The sequence below is a fragment of the Urocitellus parryii genome, chromosome 7 (genome assembly GCF_045843805.1).
Source record: "Urocitellus parryii isolate mUroPar1 chromosome 7, mUroPar1.hap1, whole genome shotgun sequence".
In the NCBI taxonomy this organism is placed as follows: domain Eukaryota; kingdom Metazoa; phylum Chordata; class Mammalia; order Rodentia; family Sciuridae; genus Urocitellus; species Urocitellus parryii.
In genome coordinates, this window is record NC_135537.1 from 183,881,491 (window position 1) to 183,894,013 (window position 12,523).

At 53.1% G+C, this 12,523-nt stretch overlaps 1 protein-coding gene across 7 annotated transcripts in view; it reads right to left on the reverse strand.

Moving 5' to 3' along the window:
- Qtgal (queuosine-tRNA galactosyltransferase) overlaps positions 1-12,523 on the reverse strand; it is a 42,867-nt gene that overhangs the window by 8,667 nt on the left and 21,677 nt on the right. The window lies entirely within an intron of this gene.

A 12,523-nucleotide genomic window follows, 5' to 3' on the forward strand; every position in this document is an offset into this window, starting at 1 on the left:
TAAGCTTCCTGTTTCCAACTTTGATTCACTGAAAAGCCCTGTGGCACTCGGGGAAGGTGTGCTCTGCAGCTGGGCACCTGCTGTTTAGGACTTGGCCAGGGAGTGGGCAGCCCACTCAGCACCACTGGACCCCCCCACCCATGGGTGGCAGTGGCCAGGGGAACTGAGGCAGGTCCCCACCAGGTCACGTGTGGATCACATGTCAGACCACGTGTTGGATCTGTATGTCACATGGAGTCATGTGTGATTCATCTGCTGCGCTGACCTCTTAAATTTTGCTTCTAAATCTTATTTAAAATTTTTTTGGTGTGTCATGCTAGGGACTGAACCCAGGGTGTGTTGCTGAGAGCCACAGCCGAGTCTGTATGGCCACTGGCATTTTGCCAACAGTATTGATTGACAGGCAAGGCGTTAATATCCGCCTCTGCCGCTACTTTTGAGTTCTAGCGCTAATTTTGAGTTCTCGCGCTATTTTTAGTTCTCACGGGGATTCCCCGGGAGTTCCCATTGGTTGGCTAAGTGCAGGAGGAGGGTTTTCCCGGAGAGATATTTTCCGGCTGGGGTTCCTGGAGGAGCCTCGTGGCTTTTCGGGAGGATTCCCCAGGAGCGTGTGTGAGGTTTTTTCTTGCAGTAGAAAAAATAAAATTTGTTCCTGCTTTAGTGGCTCGTGATTTGTGCCCAGCCAGACTGCGGCATTTGGTGGTCCGTACGTGGGATGTCTGAAGCTTGGGGGTAAGTGAATTTGCTCGCTCCTGAAGGAGAGCAAAAAAAAAAATGGGTGACCATTTCAAAAAACAATGTGTTCTTGTTGTGATTTATTTTGTTTTTATTTCAAGTTGCCTGTTCCTAGAACTTTCTCAGGCAAACTGGGGAAAATGGTTGACTCAAGGTTTGAATTTGTTCGCCTCTGAGGAAGACAAATTGTTAGAGAAAGGAGGCACCCCAGTAAGACCAAGAACAGCTAGGGCATATGTTGATACAATACAAAAATGTAGCCCATGGCTTTTTACAGACGAGTTATTAAGTCTATCAATGGGACCATCATGGTATCCTGTAGAAGGATTTTTCTTCAACAAGAAAGAGATGGCTAGTTCTGTTTACTACATTTGTCTAAGATCTTGGTTTTTACAGACATCTGATTAATTACCAAGCTAAAGTGTTAAAATATCAACCACTAAATATAAAATCAAGTACTCTTTACTTATTAAGTTCCATAAGGTAATATATTTAAACATTATGTGTGTTTTCATAAATTGGTAAATGGGAAAAAAAAGGTTTAATATTGCTTTGGTCTGTGTCTTTGCTAAAACAATACTAAGAGTTAAGATTCTATCATGTGTAATTTATATACAGAGAGTATAAGAAGTTTCAGTTGGGTTTCAATTACAGTATAATAGTACCTTAGAAAACATGAAAATATTTCATCTTATTAAAGTGGAGTAATTTGTCTAAATCAGAAATTTTAATAGGGTTGTTTTAGAATGTGAATTTATAAAAAGGGTTAATGGTTAAAAAAGAGATAAAAAGATTCAAGATGTGGAAATATATTTTAATATAAAAGGTTAAAGGAAAAAGAAATGTTTCTAGATGAGATAATCTCTGTGTGGTAAAGTAAAAAGTTGTAAAATGCCATTTAAAAAGATTTTGAGGAAACTAGACTTACTTTAAAAGCTTAAGAAAGGAAGAAAGAAGAAAAAAGGTATTTGTACATGGCAGATTGAGACAAAGCTTCTTAATGGAGTAAAAAAAAGAGCCTTTGGTTGAAGGGCAGCCATGTAAACTAACATTTAGCGATTTAAACAGAATATAAGCCTCATTTAAAAGAGTAAAGCTGTAGGTGGTGAAAAAGTACATTTAAAAGTACAGTATACATGATAAATGAAAGGCTTTAAAAGGTTAAATTGAAGGTAGTCGAGATACCTTCTTGGCGGAAAAAAAGATTGCTTTGCTCATCAAACTATTAAAACGTACTTATTAAAGCAAAAAGAGGGAATTGGAAAGGGGTATATATCCCCCAAAGATAAACTTAAAATAACCCTTTTTACTCTAAACTTTCTAAATTTGGATTCATCAGGACTTAGTGCTGCGGAAAGACATATGTATCCAAAAAATGTACATAAGCCTAAGGTACTTTGGAAAGATATTCTAACAGGACAATGGAAAGGTCCCGACCCAGTTATTGTCTGGAGTCGGGGTTCCGTTTGTGTGTTCCCACAGGGAGAACAGCAGCCGATTTGGATTCCAGAGAGGTTAACCAAAACAATTTCTACAGAAAAAGAAGATGATTTGACTGAAATCCATAACAGCTGATATCCAGAGCTCCAGCTTGGCTATTCTTACATCTGCGACAGTGATTAACCACGGTGCCTTTTTTCAATATCTATTTTATTATTGCATTTTTCCCACATCATAAAGTTCTATTTTATTTTTTGAGCTCATACAAACCTAGGTTAATGTTTTTCTGATCAGTTTTGTTTTTTGACTGTGTTTTATTTTTTGACTGTGGAGTTTTTAAACATTGCAATGGAGATTTCACCTAGGTAAAGCTACAAGGCCTTTATTATTGTCTTATATGTTGTATGTTATGTGCGCACACTTCTGTTTTGTGTTGTATGTCTGTATGTGTGTATGTCCATATATCTTATATGAGGAGCGCTCATGAATAAATGGATCCGAATTTTTTTTTATTCACGTGATTTTAATGGTTTAATTTAGATTGGGTAAACAGCTGTTGAAAATTGTTTTAATATGTGAACAAATAAGGAGGTTAACAGATCTGTTTGTTTGCTTTCACCTTTCCTTCTCATTATATTTAATAATTCTGTTCAGGATAATGTAAATTGTTCAAAAAATTATTTTTCTTAATGCCTGTTGGAATGTTACATAATTTTTTTCCTAGCATCATTGCCAGAATTCCTATCTTCATCCCAGTGCCGGTGAAGACAAAGATAAAACCAAACTACAGCTTCTTCGGTAGCTATCAACAAACTGTATAAACTGATGCATCAGTGAATAATAACTCAACAAGTAATGCTCAATCAAGGAGTAGATTTACTTTGGGAAGAAATGGACATATTGACAGATTCCTCTACTTTGAACTGCTTGCAGAACTTGCCTGGACTATGTATCACTTGTATGCATTGTGAACTATCTGTTGGTGCAGCAAATTGTGGTAATGCTGACATCTTTGCTGATGGTGTCACCGGTGGTACAATTTTTCAAAGGAGCCCTCAATTGGCTTGGTGTCATGGCATTTTTCATCCTCCTCCCTTCTACTAGTGATGGTCTAAAATTTGGGGGCCAACAGAGGTGAGGCAAAGAACCTCACCCCCCCATTGGCACCAAGGACAAGTTTGGGGGCCAACAGAGGTGAGGCAAAGAACCTCACCCCCCCACTGGTGCAAAGGCCTATCCACAAGTATGGCTGTATGCTGGACCGGTAGTCAGTGACGGGTATGATCCGATTGCAGTGGTACCAACCTAAGACAGGAGGCTGACGCCTAGAGGTCAGTTCATCCGATGACGGGTAAGGACCATATGTTGAATTGGACTACCTAACAGGCACGGTCCCTAAGCCACATTACTTGTTGTTTAATTAAACAGAAGGGGGGAAATGCTGAGAGCCACAGCCGAGTCTGTATGGCCACTGGCATTTTGCCAACAGTATTGATTGACAGGCAAGGCGTTAATATCCGCCTCTGCCGCTACTTTTGAGTTCTAGCGCTAATTTTGAGTTCTCGCGCTATTTTTAGTTCTCACGGGGATTCCCCGGGAGTTCCCATTGGTTGGCTAAGTGCAGGAGGAGGGTTTTCCCGGAGAGATATTTTCCGGCTGGGGTTCCTGGAGGAGCCTCGTGGCTTTTCGGGAGGATTCCCCAGGAGCGTGTGTGAGGTTTTTTCTTGCAGTAGAAAAAATAAAATTTGTTCCTGCTTTAGTGGCTCGTGATTTGTGCCCAGCCAGACTGCGGCAGTGTGTGACTTCTGAGCCACATCTCCAACCATGGCTATGTTTTGAGGCAGGGTGACACCAAGTTGCTCAGGCTGGCCTTGAACTTGTGCTCCTCCTGCCTCAGCTCCGGAGTGGCTGGGATGGCAGAAGTGGGCCACCGTGTGGGGCTCTGTGAAAAACTCTGAGACTGCACTTTGATCTGCACACATTTCTACTAGGTAGAGTCACATCTCTCTGCAAAGCAACTTGGTCTGTTCTTCAGGGACGTGACCGTGAGTTTGGGGAAAGAGGGGGTAGCCTCGCCAGGAAGGGGGCGCAGTGAGCAGAGAAGCAGGGCTTCCAGGGGCTGAGGGCTGGGCCTGCGGCCAGCACGGAGCCTCCCGAGCTGGTGTGTGGGGCCACTGCTGCTCCTGCCTTCCCAGGAGAAGTGGGCCTCGGAGGAAGCCGGGAGGAGACCACGCCAGGAGACCACGGCAGGGCTGGGCCTGGGGGAGACTGGGGGTTCCCGAACCACCACGGGGCACAGTGGCTTTGTGCCCTGGAGAGGCCCCAAGGACAGGTGGCTCCCAGGGCTCTGAGCCTGCCTGGGGACACCCTGGGGAGAAGGTGGCTGTGCTCACAGCTGGGAGAAGAGTAGAACCGGAACCCACGGGAGGCAGACAGCGTCACCGCTGCAGGGCGCCACCAGCAGGACTCTCCGGGCAGGGGAGCAGGACTATGGTCTAATCCGCCAGTGACCATGCACTGCGATGCGGTGGCCAGGACAGAAGTGACCTAGTCGGCCCCCACGGCCCACTCACCACAGCAGACCAGTGGAGGGTCAGAGTCAAACAGTGTCCACTTTATGCCTTGAATGCAGCCCTTGCCGCTTGGCATTGAAACTCATTTTTTTTTATTTGTTCGAATCAGTTGCACATGACACTGCGGGCACAGGAGCCCACGTCCAGAACCCTCCCACTCACGTCTTCTGGGTGCCATTGCCCTCCCACCTCCTGCTCCTCTCGGGAGTAGCTGCAGCCTGGGTCTCACTGTGCGGGGACTCTGGCCCTCACTTCCCGTGCTGGATGTCGAGGGCCTTGGGACCGCACGCTGTCACCGGGCATTCTCGAGTGTCTCCGCATCGTTCCAGCTGATTCACTTCTCCACCAAACCCACCAGGCTAGACTGTGTCAGGTCGGCCATGCTGGGAAGCAGGGTCCCTGGTACCCCATCCTCGGCCTGGACAAGAGGCGGCCTCTAGGAGCACCAGGCGCTAAGCCGAGAGCACACCCCAGGCCCAGGCGAGGCAGGCCAAGCAGCTGCTCAGGGTTCGTGGCATGGACAAGAGGCGGCCTCTAGGAGCACCAGGCGCTAAGCCGAGAGCACACCCCAGGCCCAGGCGAGGCAGGCCAAGCAGCTGCTCAGGGTTCGTGGCATGGACAAGAGGTGGCCTCTAGGAGCACCAGGCGCTAAGCCGAGAGCACACCCCAGGCCCAGGCAAGGCAGGCCAAGCAGCTGCTCAGGGTTCGTGGCATGGACAAGAGGCGGCCTCTAGGAGCACCAGGCGCTAAGCCGAGAGCACACCCCAGGCCCAGGCGAGGCAGGCCAAGCAGCTGCTCAGGGTTCGTGGCACCGTCTCCACTTCAGAGACGCCCAACGCACCAGAGAGGAAACCACGCAGCAGCCACACAGCTGCTCTCAGGGAGAGAGGGTCACCGCAGGCAGCAGGTGGCACCGCCCTACACCGCTTGGCCCTGAGATGACGCGAGCAATTCCTCGGAAGGCAGCGGCTACCAAACAGCTTCATCAAGGTAAGCGAGCCACAGCACCCGGACTCTTCTCACATGTGAGCAGTAAGTAGTGGGAACCAAGATCAAATGCACAATAGCCTTTACCAATGCCCCAAAGTGCTGGGTAATGGCAGGACGCTGACGAAAGGAGCCCAAGGAGGGCTCGGCACTGTGACACTGTCCGTCCCCAAGCCAACCGACTGGGCCTGGACCAGCTGGATCCAGGTAGGTAGAGGAAAGCTGGAGCAAAAGACACTGGAATAGTCAAAAGCCACCTTGACAGGACAGTAGTGGAAGCCACTAACCCAGGGCAGGTGGAGCCCAGGCGGGCAGCAGGGAGGGGCAGACCACGGTGGCCAGCCCTCGCAGCGCGGACGCTCAGGATATTGGCGACACAATTCCAGCCAAAAGTGAACCACAGCACAGGTCAAAGCACAGGACACAAGTCCTCTAGAGGGACACCTAGGGTCAGGCAGAGCAGACCACGAGGCTACGCCCAGGCACGATCCATTTTAAAAAATCAACAAAACAGACTTCTTCAAAACCACAGACTTTATCCTTTGGAAAACTGTGAGGTGGATGAAAAGAAGCCACAGATTTATTAGTAGAAAGTACTGCAAATTCCATGTTCAACAAGGGGTTGATGTCAAAAAGGAAACTCTAAAACTCAACTGTAAGAAGACAAAAAAAAAGTTAAAACATGGGCAAGGGGCTGGGGCTCAGTGGTAGAGCACTTGCCTGGCATGTGTGAGGCGCTGAGTTCCATCCTCAGCATTGCATACAAATAAAAAATAAAGTAAAAGTATTGTGTCCACATAAAACTAACAAAAATATATTTTTTGAATGGGCAAGACTTGTACATACACGTGATCAAAGGGGACTATGAATGGCGAGTGGGCCCCTGCAGAGATGCTGGAGGGGAGGGCAGGAGGCCCGTGGGACAGGTGCTGCCACCCTGGAAACCAAGATGGTGGCTGTCACAAAGTGGTGCCGGCGCTGGCCAGTGACCCAGCACCTACACCCCAGGGCATCTGCCTCGACTTGGACCCGTGCTCACCCACCACTCTCCAAGGCCTCAGCCCCATCTGCCACAGCCCGCGTGCAGACCCCAGGCCACGCTGACCCTGGGTGCACCGCCTTCCAAAGCACAAAACCACGGGAAGGGAGCAGAGGGTCCAACGGGGGCTAGGGGGGCTGCCATCCGAGTGCCGTGTCCCCCAAACTCATGCTGGAGTCCCATGCCGACACCTAACCCCAGGTGATGGTGGACGGGGCCTCATGTGCAGGCGCCAGGGCTCTTGGCCCCTCACCGTGTGTGGACCAGAATGCACTGGGGCTGGCCAGACCCGGAGTCTGCCAGTCTGCACCTGGGGCTGCCCTCCAGAGCTGTGCGAGACAAAGGTGGCTGTTCCTCAGCCACCAGCCTGCGGTACAGCAGGACGGCTGGGAGAACCAGGGGCCAATGTAGGGGCTGGGGATCAGCAGTGTGACTTGCAGCTCGCTGCAGGAGCTCAACTCTGAACGTGGGGCTCCTGGGCCGTGCTTCCCAGGATGCAGTGCACACGGAAACCCGCCCACCTCCACACAGCCACGCACTCAGACTGTGAGCACACGGCCCCGGCAGCCCTGTCGAGGACCACCACTGCTCATCATCCTCGACGGGCGTGTTTCAGACTGAATGTCGCCCTTGGTGCGCTGTGCGGTTTGGATGCGACCCCCCTTCCACAGGAAATCAGTGGACAGCAGCCCTGACTCGGCGCCGCCTGTGAGACGGGCCAGGCTGGCTCTCCACCTCCGGCCCAGGAGCCCCCGGTCAGTGAAACCTCTGGCTGCAGGAAGCTGGAAGCCCCTCTGAACGTTACACCTGGCTCCAGGCCCCAGCCCCACGCGTCAGCCACGGTCATTTTTAAAAGCTGATGTGTGCTGTGAAAGGTGCCTGGGAAGAGTGGCATGTCCCAGAAGCCCTACCGCTCCAGGCCATGGCCCTTCCTCCTGGGACCAGGCTCAGGTGTGGCTGCCTGCTGTGGCAGGGAGCCCCCAGCATGGCGCCGCGGCAGGAGGGCTCGCGGTGCCTTCAGAAGCAGAGGGGCTCTCCCTGCCCCAGCCAAGCTGAACCAAACCTCACAAAGGTGACTGTGTGTCCACAGACTGGGCTGAGGCCAGGATCTGGGCTCCTGGCCCGGTGCAGACAGGAAGTCGCTGTGCTCTGCAGCTCGACTGGCAGCCTCAGAGTGGCCTCTGTTCCTGGTGACGGTTGATATCTGGCTGCACCTCTGCCCTCCCTGTAGTCCCCACCTGATCCTAAGGCCCACGCGCCCAGTTCCACCTTCCGTTCTGGCGGGAGGGAGGAAACCGCCCCTGGGAGCAGCTGAAAGCAAATCAGCTCTTCCAGGCTGTGGCTGCCCCTAGGTGGAAAAAGCCCAGTGGACATTCTGCTCCTCAAAATGCAAAGACTCAATCTGAATGGAAAAGGGCTCCTCCCCGGCTGCCTTGGGAAACAGGGCTGAGGAACAGGCCTTCAAAGCTAGTGTGCAGATCTGATGCTCCAGCCGCTGGCAGGGGAGCTCACCCGGACCACCGTGACAGGCAGCGTGGACGATTCGTGTTACGCAAGGACCCCGTGGCTGGCACACCAGCCGAGGGAAGGGGCACACTGCTCCCAGGAGCTCACGATCATGCCCAGGTCCCAATCTCACTGCAGATCAAAGCATTTTCAAAAGTCAGTGCTTTAAAATTAGAAAAGCATTTGGTTGTGTGGCAGGACCACAGGACCCCAATGCTGTGCCCTGGAAGCGTGACTCCCACCCCAGGTAGTTTCTCCTCCTTTGATGCCCTCAGCTCCACGGATGGAGCCACATGTAGGAGACAGGAGGCGGCGGGCACAGGCGGGGTATGTGGAGGCCCCGCGAGTCCCACCCACCCTCCGCCAAGCGAGTCGGTGGCTGTGCCAGTGTCCACTGGGGGAGATTTGCTACAGGCCATCTGCTGGTGTGGCGCCTGGGCCTGGCTCTCCTCAGGCTGTCCGGGAAGGACCCCCGACGTATGGCCTTCAGAGCCAGGGGCCTCTGGGATGAGGGCAGACTGAGCCCCAGGGACACTGAGCCGCGGGGCCTCTGCCCACTCTCCAGGCTGCCTCTCCCAGACCCCGAGTCCACACCCGTCTACAGGCTCCAGGTCAGCTCCTTCAGTGAGTGGCCAGAAGCTCAGAGCCTTTCCTGACACCTCCCCTCCCACAGCTCCACCCAGCCCAGGCCCTTCTGTCTCCAGGTGGCCCTGCTGGCCCCACAGCTGTCCACTGCATCCCCCACAGCTGTCCACTGCATCCCCCACAGCCCCGTCTGACCCGCCACCAGTGGCTTTGACACACTGTCCCTCCACCCAGCAAGCTCCCCAGGAGGGAAGGGGAGGGAGGTGGACACCCTCGTGGGAACACAGGGAGGTGGTCAGGTGGTGGACATGAGGGGTGGTCATGGTGAATGCAGGGAGGCAGTCAGGTGGTGGCTTAAGTAGGAACGAGTCCCTGGCAGCTCCAGGCAAACGTCGTCCTCGGGCCTCAGCCAGACACACCTGTGTTTCTCATCTGCAGGGCTGGCATTGGTGCCTGCTATGCTGCACCCATGCTGGGCCCAGGTGCTGCCCGGTGCTGCCCTCAGCCCTGGCTCTGGTGCTGCCCGGTGCTGCCCTCAGCCCTGGGTCTGGTGCTGCCCGGTGCTGCCCTCAGCCTGGCTCTGGTGCCCGGTGCTGCCCTCAGCCCTGGCTCTGGTGCCCGGTGCTGCCCTCAGCCCTGGGTCTGCACCACACTCAGCTCAGGAGCCACCTGTGGATGCAGCAGGTGTCTTTTCTGCCTGGCAGTGTCCTGGGGCTCCCACGGGTGGGAGCATGTCACAGTACTTCTTTCATGTCACAGGATCTGGGGTCTTGGCTGGGAGTTTGGCCAGTGTGGCGCTGGGAGGCAGTGGACCTTATGGGTGCCAAACGGGCAGCACCCAGCTTCCCAGGGTGCTGCTGGGGCCTTCTCCTGGGACCCAGGCCCGACCCTCCTGCTCTCAGGCCTTCTCTCTGGACATGTGCCCTCCACCAGAGGCAGCGCCAGCCGCTCCGCACGTCGGCCTCAGGAACGTGGACTCCACACACCTCCCTTCTGAGGTGCCAGCCACGTGCATCAGTGGTGGTCACACAGAGGGACGGTGCCAGGCCCGGACGGCAGTCTGCTCACCCCTCCACCTGCCACGGCAGGTGCTCCTCCACCTCTGGCTGCTGTGAACCAGGGACGTGAGTGCCCCTGGCCAGTCCCTGTGTCTCTGGAGGGCGTTCGCCCAGGAGGCAGACTGCTGGGTCACGTGGGGATTCTCGTTTTGACTTCCGGGGAAACAATGCACTGTTTCCTGTACAGCTGTGCCGTTGACACCCCCACGGCAGTGTTCGGCGTGTGGTTCTTCACACCTCGCCAACTGTTGCCACACACTGGCCAGCTGGCTGCTGGCAGTACTGTCCCCGAGGGTGCAGTGGGCCCGTCTGGCCGACTTCCTCAACCCTCAAGTGAGTGAGGCCGAGCGCCCTGGGTGCTCACTAGCAGTCTTCTCTGCAGCACTCAGAGGCTTCACCTGGTCTCCAAGCTGTGGGTCCCTCACATACCCGGGCTCGAGCCCCTCCCAGAGACACAGCTGGCCAGGATTTCCCTGAGGCCGCCTCCTCTGCTGAGTGTCCTGCACATGGTCTGCATGTGCTCTAACTCATCTTCTTTTTTCTTTTTTTGCCTGTGCTTTGTGGCCACGTCCAAGGAATCGGAGCCCAACCTTCTGGAGTTCCGCTGTGCACCTTCTTCTGCGGAGGTCACTGCAGCTGTCAGGTGTGGTCTCTGATCCTCCTTGGGTTGACCCTCACGGGTGGTATGAATCAGGATCCAGCTGGGTGTTTCTCTGTTGTTGCTCTTTGTAGAAAACGTGCTGATTTAGAATTCTGTATGTAAATGCCAACCACCTAGATGGGCCAGAGAACCGCGAGGAGGATGAAGTCTCTTCAGGAATCATCCCAGAGCCACGTGCAAAGGGACCAGATCACAGAGAGCACACGAGTCTAGAGAAACCACACGCCCACGAGCAACCAGGCTGCGCTGGGCTCTGCACGTACAGCATGAGGTCCAGCCACCTGCACGGACTGAACCGTGTCCTCCAGGGTCCTTGCTGAGCCCTGATCCCAGCTGGCCAATGTCTGGAGAGGGAGCTCAGCAGACGTGAGGGTCATGGTGGTGTGGCTCTTAGCACAGGGTCCCTGCTCACTCTCCCTCTGCCACGCCTGGACACAGCGAGGAGGCTGTCGCATGCCGGGAAGAACCTCAGCAGACCCTCGGGCTGTGGGCACACACTGATGCCTACCACTGGAGAGTGAAGAAGACGGCAACACAACCACGTGCCAAAAGTAACCAAGGAAAGAACAGAGACCTACACATAAAGCCTGAAGTTACACAACTTTAAAAGGAAAACACAAGAGAAACCTTTACTAGCAGGGCTAGTGAACTTGACTAGCCAAAGGTTTCTTCAGTATGATATCGAAAGCAAAATCCATAAAGGAATATCGGTAACTCAGATTTCATCCAAATTGGGAACTTCTCTTTGAAATACAGTGTTAAAAGAATGAAAGACAAGTCACAGACTCAGAAAAACACAGGCAGAGTTTCTGTCTGATACAGGAGTTGTATCCTGAATATATAAACAACTCTCGAAATTCAATACTAAACATGCAAAACAACTCAATAAAATAATGGGCAAAGGTTTGAATGCTTTAGCAAAAAAAAAAATATATTGGAATCAAAAAGCCCATGAAAAGATGGTCAAGGTCATTAGTCATTGCAGACATGAAAATTACAGCCAGTGAGAGGCCACCACCTGCCCATCAGACTCAGGGAACTGGAAACCACGGACCTCACCGAGGGGGCGGGTGTGGGGGAGCCGGCATGCCTTCACCGCAGAGGAGCCAGCAGCACCTTGAAGGCACCTGGGTGAAGCCTGAGCCTCCCGTGAACTGACAGCCCCGGGCCCGAGCTTTTCCCAGGAGGGCCACACACGCCCGCAGCCCTCGGAAGGCACAGGTGAGAACCGGGTGGCTCACGTGCCCTCCCACAGCAGGACAGGAAGCTACGGCCATCACCCTGACCACCAAGCCACACGGGGAAGCAGAGAAGCAGCCCTGCCGGCCACGGCCAGGGCTCCCCTCAGGGCAGGCTGCGGCGTGCCTGGGACCGTTCGTGTGCCGCCCTGCAGATGCGGGCTCATGGCCAGAAAGTGGATCTGCGCAGGCTCAGTGCTGAAGGGGTGCTGTGTAGACCTGGGAAAGGGGTGGTGGACAGATGGTAGATGTCGGTATATACAACCGCAGCCAGTCAGACTCTTCATGTGGAATATTAGACACCAGGCACACATCCAAAACCTGTCTGAGAACAGGCAAAAGAGAAAACTCTCTAGATTCTGTTCAATCCACAGGAAGCCCAAGGACAGAGGAGTTTGTTAAATGAGACCAGGGAGGTGTGACCAGCAACTCCCACTGTCAACAGCTCTGGTGGCCAAATTATCAACACCTTCAACACAGTTCAGGGAGAACAGCAACAGCAATAGGCAGACTTTTGGATCCCCTCAAGCTAGCAGATGGCAAAGAAAAAGAAAAAGAGGAAGAGGAAGATGAGGAAAGAAAAACTTCACAAAAGAACAGGAGAAACACTGTGTGGGTACCAGGTGACACGGCAGTCACCTAGATCTCTCAGGTGTTCAGAAGGAGATGACCCGGAGCCGGGTGCAGACCACAGAGGCCCC